The sequence below is a fragment of the Pinus tabuliformis genome, chromosome 4_2 (assembly GCF_031772625.1).
Source record: "Pinus tabuliformis cultivar Carrire ecotype Pingquan chromosome 4_2, CPIR1, whole genome shotgun sequence".
NCBI lineage: Eukaryota > Viridiplantae > Streptophyta > Pinopsida > Pinales > Pinaceae > Pinus > Pinus tabuliformis.
Window position 1 is genome coordinate 350,299,723 of NC_142304.1, and position 8,751 is coordinate 350,308,473.

Genomic DNA, 8,751 nt, shown 5'->3' on the forward strand with positions numbered 1-8,751 from the left:
CTTCATTACCTGTAACGCTCCATTAATTGTGCCTGCATGTTCTTCTGAAGACAGAGCGTCATTACACCTGCACCTCTACTGTCTGACAATTCTCTGCGCTTATCATCTATGCGTTTTCTGCCATTCTCAGTCTGTCCCTCTCCCATCGGTTCCGCTGGTCGCTCTGCGATAACTGTTCTAACGCCTCTCTTGATTATTTGACTTCTCAACGCTCACTGTGGTGACTGTGCGCTCAAATCATTTATACCCTTGCTCCTGAAATTACAGTGGTTTGATGCTCTGCATTATTCTATGTAACACACTATCCTGCGTGCTACTCCGTGACCAGCACTCCTGGCATTTTGACAGTCTTTATTGACGTAACGCTCTTTCATTTTTATTCTTGTTGGCTAGATTATGATGAATGTAGATATTATTCATGGGATGATATTATTTTGCTAGAAATTAACTATGGAACTGGAAATCAGAGGACGAGTTTATCAAGATACTCCTTGTATGTTAGCTCGATGGTAGGGTCGGCCTGGCCTGTACCGCTCTGGTTATAAAGCCTGTGGACTATGGAAAAGCACCGCGCTTTCCCAATCGTGTGAGAGCCCGAGAGAGCCACCAAATCTTTGACAGAGAGGCCGAAGCGTTTGAATAATTGGATGAGAGCTGTGGCGTTGGCTCGAGGACTGGGCATTATCTCGTCCGAATCCTCAAGGCTGGCAGTCAGGCTGTCTTTTCTGCCCAGAAACACTTCCCACGAAGGTCCACCAGTCAGAACGACGGCATCCCTTGCTGCTATGATGATGATGTCCGCGCAAGAAACAGTTCCCGCTTCACTACGAAATAACAATGGGAGTCACTGTTTCATATAACGAAAGAAAATTGTGCACCTTGGAATCAAGCAATTGAGAGTAACTGATGAGCAGAAACGCTTCCCTTTCATTTTCATAAGTATAACGCGCCGGCCCGTTTCTCAGAACGCTGTCAATAAGAGATGGATTATCAACTTCAGAGCCGGCTACCACAAAAATCTTGGCAACCAAAGTGGCGCCGCTGTCAAGCAGGATTTGGCGATCGTAGGGCTTCATGCCCTTCGGGATAAACGTAGAACGCAGCACATCCAGACGCTCTGGATTGCCAGGGTCCCTCGTCTCTCAGCGCCGCCTTCGGCACACTTCGATGCTTTTGAGGACCACGGCGCCAACATCGAGTTTCTAAACGTTATCCTGGAATTTGAACGTTCTCTATGTCCCTAGAATCTATTCGTTTCCTTTGTAAAAATACATCAAGTCTGCACACATTGTTCGAGCCTTTGAAATTTGGAATTCAAGATTATTGTGAAATGCATGAATGTGTTGAAGCAGTAAGTTATTTACAAGTTGACTACATTGTATTGGTCGAGCATTTAACACTGTGAAGGTTTGTCCCTCTGCTAGAATTTGGAATGTTCGTTGCATTGAAATAATTGTGTGTTCGCTGCATTATAATGATTGTGAGACCGTGTGCTTAGAGGTCTACGTCTAAATGGTATGCTGCAATGACAGTGCGTTGTGTGTCTTGAAACTCGGTTGATGGGTTGCAGTCAGAGATGTTTACGTGAATCTAGCGTTGCTGCTCCCTACGGGCTTGAGATCCAAGCAGTTTCATTCATCTGCAATTGTAATATCACGCTTGGGGATTTCTTCGTTGTTGCCCTTCCACCAAAGCCGCAAGTTTTCTAGACTGTCCAGAAGCAGGGACTGCAGATAATATCACTATACACACCGCTATATGTAGCAAGGCAGACAGTCGGTGAAAAGTAAAAACCGATTGTTGTGCATCCCTTGGTACATTGAGAATTTAGAGGGTCGAAAGCACTCAAAGGTGCGTTGGTTGATGGGCAGAGACAAGGTTTGATACAAACCTACTTAAGCTAATTTTGATGCTGTAAATATTCATTGTTGGCCATTTAGAAAACATTGCTTGTATCTTTATTTGATCAGTCATGGAGACTGTTTATATTCTTTAAAGTTGCAGCAATTTGGCATTATTTAAGAATTCATGTGGAGTATTGTGCGCTGTATTTGAATGCTGGACTTATAAAACAGCATAGATTATTCCAGCAGAGAAGTATATGTGCTCTATATCGGTTTGGTTTCTACATTACAAGTGATGTTTTTTTATATTTGGAATATTCAACATGCTGGGATTTGTCTAGCCGTATTAGACAGCTAAGCCTCCATTTCCATTCATCAATAGTGGCGACAGACGAATATACACTGGGCAATCAGATAAATCATTATCAAAAGCATGTGTTGACACCTCTTCTGGATCTGGAATAAAAACTTTGGGTCAACTGTCAGCAGAAACGCATAAATATCAACCTAGAGCTGATAGAGCAGAAAAAGCAGTGCTACCAATTTCTGCCAGTGGTTGATGTACATCTCTAGCCTCTTGCTCAGGTTCATTGATAGACTCAAATTCCTTCTGCTCTGCAATTATTGACTCCTTATGGTATTCAGCATTCAGTACTTTTTCTAGAAGTGATACCCTCTTTCTAATAAACTCAAGGAGCCTCTTTTGTATATCTCTTAATTGGGCAAGAAGACTCTCTGAAGATCCAGCTTGAGGCAGCTGGCTTCTCTTCTCAGTTGCCAATATTGCAGTTGCTGCTGCCCCATTTGGGAAACTGTATTTAAAACTCATTATAGTTTCTGTTCCTTGATTCATTTGCTGCACATTTACAAAGGATTTTTCTGTGTCTTTGTACTGAGAGTGGGTGTTACTTTTACTCATTAAGTCATAGTTGTAATCAGTCTTTTATAGGGGTGTAATTTTGACAATGAAGAATATGCCTCGAATTACTGAAATATTAGAGTTCTTAACAACTCTCATACATTCCTCAGATCATGATACAGTGAGAATAAGCAAAGCTTCTCTGGTTGATATTAGAACCTGTTTGTGTAATGTACAAGAGAATATTGAGTTTTTGCAGCTTGAGACAAAGCTACAGCAGGAAGAATTACAGCAGTGGAGTCATCATTCTGAACCTGTTCCTGTTCAGAGGATTGAAACAGACTCCCAGAAACAGCAAGTCAATAATGTTACTGTTCATTCAAATAAAGCAGCAGTTGTATATGCAGATGCAGAAACTCAGTTTGCACTTCCCAAGCCCATCATCAGACCTTGGGAACAGCTTGTCCACAACAAGCACAAAACTGGTCTTGGATATGACAAGGACTTGTCCTTTCATATTCCAGACTATGCCAAGCCCATTCAGTTTCAGAGTGCTGGATTCATTCATAACAGTTCAGCTGCTCCTCATGACAGTTCAGCTTCAGCTGTTCCAGACTCTGCCCCTCTTCTACAGCAACAACAACAACAAAAACAACAGATCGTGAAATGCCAACACTGTGACCGAGTTGGCCATCTGAAAGATCACTGTTTTGATCTTCATCCATGTGAGCACTGTCATAAAACTAGCCATCCTTCACACAGATGCTTCAGAAACAAACGTCCTGCAAGAACAAAGATTCATCTTGGATGGATCGCTTCTTGGCAATGGGCATCAACAGCCAAGAAGATATTCCAAACACATGTCAGAACTTGTTCTAGAATATTGAACAGTCTTGCAGTTGAGTTTTCTCCATCTTCTCACCTTGTATCTGATAGGGGGGGAAATGATGGTCATCTACAAGCTTCAAAGTCACATCACGCGAGCCTGAGCCACAACCTGCCACACCAGTTTCAGAGTTGCAGCCAGAGACAAAGATGCCCGTGAACAGATTGAGAACACTTCCTCTAGCAGAAGACTCCAGCTTCTTGCCAGTTTTGGAAGAGTTCAGGAATTGCATTAAGCATTCCAGAGTTGTTGGTCATCCTTAAACCATCACAGGTTGAGACTTCCCTTTTCAGGTTGAAGTTTTACCTTTTATGCGGGGTGAGACCTCCCTCTTATGGTTGAAGGTTTCCCTCTTTAAAACAATAGGATCACTCCCTCTAGCAGAAAACTTCAGTTTCTTGCCAGTTTTGGAAGAGTTCCGGGAACTGCACTAAGCGTTCCAGTGTTGGTGGTCATCCTTAAACCACCGCCCTTTATACCAACATTTCATAGAGCACAATCAGCCTAGTGCTGCCATGCATTCTTTGCACATTTTGTATTACAGCTCTTTTCTTGGACTCATACATAACCCTTCGGATTAAGGGGGGGAATGTTGGACACCTAATCCTAAAGGGTTAGCGTGGAAGTTGAATGGACAAAGCAGTCCAAGAGACCTTGGGATCTGAATCCCAAGAGTCACCTATTGTACTATAAATGTACATCTATTGTTAATAAAAATTGTACTCAATGATTTATCTTTCCATCTGTCTCGCTGTCCATGTGAGTTTGACAATTTTAATCATAATGGATCCTCTTAAACTTCCCATTTGGAGTTGTATCTCTAGATGTGCATCTACCAATACTCTGCCAGAAATAATAAGATACTTTTCAAAGGTAAAGTTTAATGGTAAGAGGAATACTTCTTCATTTGATCATTCCCTACAATTTATTCAAAATTTTCAAATTCTACCTTTCATGATATTGATTAAGGTATTTTATGCATGATTTTTACTCTTACATTCTCAAGAAAAGCCAGAAACTAGTGTCAATCTCTTCTGATTGCCTTCATTCATAGTTGGGATCAATTTATCAAAATGTTCTTTTATAAATTCGATGGTTATGATTATGAATAGGTATGTCATGAATTAAAATATTTATGAATATTTGAAAATGAATCTCTCTAAGATTTTACTATTAGATTTCAATTAATTTGCTTTATATTCAAAGTTGAATATAAACCTTTAGGAAATGAGTTGATAGATTGGTATGAATATATTTGTTCTCTTCCTCCCATTTCAAATCTATATGAAACAATTTCAAGTTTTGATGACTCTCCTCCAATTTCCAGTAGTATTATCAAAAAAATTGATATAAAGGTACATATCAATCATGAGTAATGGAACACATAAAATATTGCATAAATATAAACACATAAAACAAGAGAGACACATATATACATGGTTCACCCAATTTGGGCTATATCCACGGAGAAACAGTCTATCCTTCCTTTTATATTATCCGGAAAAATGAAGAGATACAACCTACAACAGATCCATTGTAATTCCCTCTTTGCTCTCACATAATCTCCTTTATCTTTCTCGCTTAAAATACACAACTACATAGCCGCAATACAATTCCATCATATATAGTGACGGGTTTCCTTCTAGGGAAAAAAACCCTAAATTAAACATAACTTGTACTGTCATATTTCTACCTAATGAATGGCCCAGATTGACTATGAAATTACAACATTTTTCAAGGCAATTTTACATCTATTTTTAGCTTCAGCGGTATTGCCCCCAATCCCCTGCCAAGGGGGGACTCTAAAGAATTATTGTCACCAACCCCTAGACCCCCCTCGTGGTGCGCATTAACGGGCGGCATTGCCACCACACTAAGAAATGGGGTCCAATGCGGCGATACCCCTGAATAAAGAAGATAATCAAGCTCCACACCCAACAATCTCCCACTTGGAGATTGATTATAGCAACTCCACCGTTGCTTCATTTTCTGGATAATGACTGCACTCTGGACCTGCTTATTTCTCATCTTCATCATCATACTTGAAGACCAATTGAAACAGAGCAGAATCTCAGTTTCTCCCTAATTACAACTTTCGTTAACATATCTACACAATTCTGGCTAGTGTGTATCTTTTCCAACTTCAACTATCCATCTTCCAACATTGATTGTATGAAATGGTACATGAGTTGTATATGTTTAGTCTTGGAATGAAATGTAGAGTTCTTTGCAAGATGTATGGCACTCTGGATTTCACTGTATAACTTTCCCAACTCCTGATTCTTGCCCAATTCATCCAGAAACCTTTGTAACCAAATCATTTCTTTGCTAGCCTCTGTAGTAGCAACATACTCTACTTTTGTCGTTGAGAGTGCAACAAAACTTTTCAATTTTGAAAACCAACTGACAATTGTTCCACCTATAGTAAGCACATACCCTTGGTTCTCCTCCTGTTATCTCTATCACCCACCATATCTGCATCAACATATCCTTGCAGAGCAATGTTTGTACCACCAAAGCATAATGCTTGATTTGTGGTACCTCTCAAATACCTGAGAATCCACTTCATTGCCATCAATTGTTATTTTCCTGGATTCTTCATGTACCTTCTTACAATTCCAACTACATGTGCAATATCAGGCCTTGTGAAAACCATTACATACATTAAGCTTCCAAGTGCTTATGCATATGGAACTTTAGACATATAAGCCATTCCTTCCTGAGTCTTGGGACACACCTCCTTACTTAGCTTGAAATAGCTAGCCAAAGTTATACTTACTGGTATTTGATTCTGCATATTAAATCTTTTCAACACCTTTTGTATGTACTCACTCTGAGACAATGTTAATTTGTGATTCTTTCTGTTTCTAGTTATTCTCATACCAAGGATTTGTTTTGCAGCACCCAAATCCTTCATTGCAAATGAGTTTGCCAATTTTCTTTTGAGCACATTTATTTCCTGCATGTTAGAACCTGCAACAAGCATGTCATCTACATACAGTAATAATATAATATAGCTGTCATCATTTTTCCTTTTGAGATAAACACAATGATCAGAGTGACATCTAGTATAACCTTGTTCAAACATAAACATGTAAAATTTTAGATACCACTGCCTTGGATCCTATTTTAAGCCATACAATCTCTTCTTCAACCTGCACACTAGTTTCATCTTCCTTTTTACCTCATATCCTTGTGGCTACTACATATATATTTATTCCTCCAAATCCCCATGGAGAAAGGTTGTGTTTACATCTAACTGCTCAATATGAAAATCCTCAGCTACTACTAGACTTAAAATAGTTCTGATTGAAGTCATTTTAACAATAGGAGAAAATATCTCATCAAAGTCTAAACCCCTTTTCTATGCAAACCCCTTCACCATAAGTCTAGCTTTATACCTTTTTCTACCTCCATATTCTTCCTTCAACTTGTAAACCCATTTATTTTGTAATGTTGTTTTACCTATAAGAAACTTGACTAAGTCCCAAGTCTAGTTATGTATAAGGAGTCCATCTCTTATTTAATGGCTTGCTCCCACTTCTTCATGGTTTCAACCTACACTGCTTCTTCATAACATTCTGGTTCACCAAAAGCAGTCAACAATACATAATATAATGAATGAGAGTATCATTCAGGGGGTCTACTTATCCTGGTGGATCTTCTAAAACCACTTTCAGGTGTTTGAGGTGCTTGTTGTTGTTGTGGTTGATGTTGTTGTTCTAGCTGTTGATCATTATGATTTTCAAGAACCTTCACTTTTTCTGTGATCTCATCAAGCACTGTGTATTCTCTGTTTTCTTTTTCCTATTTCTTTTCCTGCATCTAATCCTTATACAAAACCTTTTCATTGAATATGACATCTATGCTCCTAATGATTTGGTGTTTTTCATAATCATAAAAGCGATAACCAAAATTATTAACACCATATCCAATAAAAGTACATTTCTTTGATTTTTCCTCAAGCTTTGTTCTATTTTCTTTATTAATGTGGACAAAAGCTTCATAACCAAACATATTTAAAAATGAGTAGTTTACCTTTATACCTGTCCCTGCCTCCTCTGGAATACCACCATCCAAGGAACTTGAAGGCCCTCTGTTTATTAGATAAACATCAGTATCTACAACATCTGCCCAAAATTGTAAAGGAAATCATTCATGCAATCTCATCCATCTTGCACGCTCCATGATTGTTTTGTTCATCCTTTCTAACACACCATTTTCTTTTAGTGTTCCTGGAACTGTCTTCTCTCTACGAATTCCATTCTCTGAACAGTACCTATCAAACTCTTTGCTGCAATAGTCATCTCCATTGTCTGATCTGAGACACTTGAACCTTTTCACTATCTCATTTTCAACCAAAGCTTTCCATTTCTTGAAAGTATCAAATATATCAGATTTATTTTGAATACAATAAATCCAGGTTTTTCTGGTTACATCATCAATAAAAGTAACATGATAACGAGAGCCACCGAGAGATGATACCCAAGCAGGTCCCCATACGTCTATATGCACAAGCTCTAATTTTTCAATCTTCTTTTCTTTCCCAACTCTGAGCAATCTGACTCTCTTTTATTTTCCATAAACATAATTCTCACAAAATTCCAAATCAACATGCTTCAAACCTGGCAACAAATTTCTTGAGTGAAGAATCCGCATCCCCTTCTCACTCATGTGCCCAAGCCTATAATGACACAATGTCGTATCTTCTCTTTTAGAGGTTAAAGCATTGACAGAATTAGAAATACCATTGCATAAATACAACGTACCAACCTTTTCTCCTTTTTCTATTACCAGTGCTCCTTTAGTGACCTTCCAGGTTTTAATTGTAAAATTAATTACACAATCTTCACCTCCCAACTTCCATGTTGAAATTATGTTTTAATTCAGATATGGAACATGCCTTACCTCCTTCAACAACCATTGATTTCCATTCTGTTGTTTTATGAAAATTGTACCCATTCCAATTATTTTACAGGGTTTATCATCACCCAATCGAACCTATCCAAAATCTCCTTGAACATAATCATGAAAATGTTTCGTATCAGGGGTGGCATGGAATGAGGCCCTTGAAACTACCACCCAAGCATCAATAATATTTTCTAATGAAAGAATCAAAGCATCTTGCAACACATCAGTTGTCACATTCGCTCCATGGTTGT

General features: G+C 38.7%; 1 pseudogene; it reads right to left on the minus strand.

Moving 5' to 3' along the window:
- Positions 1-463: 463 nt before the first annotated feature.
- Positions 464-1,076, minus strand: LOC149169352 (peroxidase 17 pseudogene; annotated as a pseudogene).
- Positions 1,077-8,751: the final 7,675 nt, after the last annotated feature.